Genomic DNA, 1,023 nt, shown 5'->3' with positions numbered 1-1,023 from the left:
TACTAATTATGTTGTTGTGGCAGCTGGCATTAAATGAAGTAAGGTTAAGGTAGTTTCTTTATCTGAAATCATGTCCAGAATGCTTATTATTTTCATAAAAATGGTCATGTCAAATTTTGGTAAACTGTCTGCAAACAATATGGGCAACATTAAAGATGTAAAATTTCAACCACCAGTTCATTGTCTGAAAATATTATTTGAAATATGTTCTATTTATGAATGTAATTGGCCCTTACCAGTTCTAACCATATGCTATAATTAGCATGTTAAGATGAGTATTTTTGTTTCCTTCCAGTTCATGTTAAATTCAATTTGGCAAGTGACATCTGTGTAGACCTAAAGGACTCTTCTGGAGTTGATGTGGATGCTGATATTTTTGATGAACTCCTGAGGTCTGCTACAGAATCTTTCAAAGTAGTCACTAAGCACTTTGGTAAGATTTAAAAGCATTAAAACAAGCGTTCCTCCTAATGCATTTTAAAAACATATAAATCAAAAGTTCATTTTAAGTTGTTTACTAATGACTCTTCTAAACTTTATACAGTGGGCATCGTTGACGTGAGTGAGGCAACAGACGCTTCCTTCAGATCTGAAGACGGGTCAGCCTCGTCAGTTGAATCTCCAAGCTCAAGCTCATCTTCTACAGTGATCACAGAGAACACCAGAGCACAGAGAAGACGACTGGCTGAAGGACCACCTGACAGTAAGATGGCAAAAGATGTAAGTTGTGTCAAGGTGGGAAATGGAATGATGATCCATTTTAAAATTCATAGCAGGATGACGTGAAATCTGTTGCAGATTGTCTATGTGGCTCTGCACCAAAAACCAGGGGGAGAAGATGTATTAAAAGAATACAACAAGACCAAAAGTCTCTCTGATCCAACAAGAAGGAAACTTGTCAATATTTTAGTGGCGGATATGATCGAAAGTCATGGGTATGTACCAATAAACCTCAACCTGCTGATTGGGGGCCAGAATTTATTTAACCTTGATATTTTTGACTGATGGTACTTTTAAAAGTTA

Source organism: Poecilia latipinna, unplaced genomic scaffold (assembly GCF_001443285.1).
Source record: "Poecilia latipinna isolate Pla-1442-1.1 unplaced genomic scaffold, P_latipinna-1.0 Scaffold1220, whole genome shotgun sequence".
Classification (NCBI taxonomy): Eukaryota; Metazoa; Chordata; class Actinopteri; order Cyprinodontiformes; family Poeciliidae; genus Poecilia; species Poecilia latipinna.
This window is presented reverse-complemented; position numbering follows the sequence as displayed.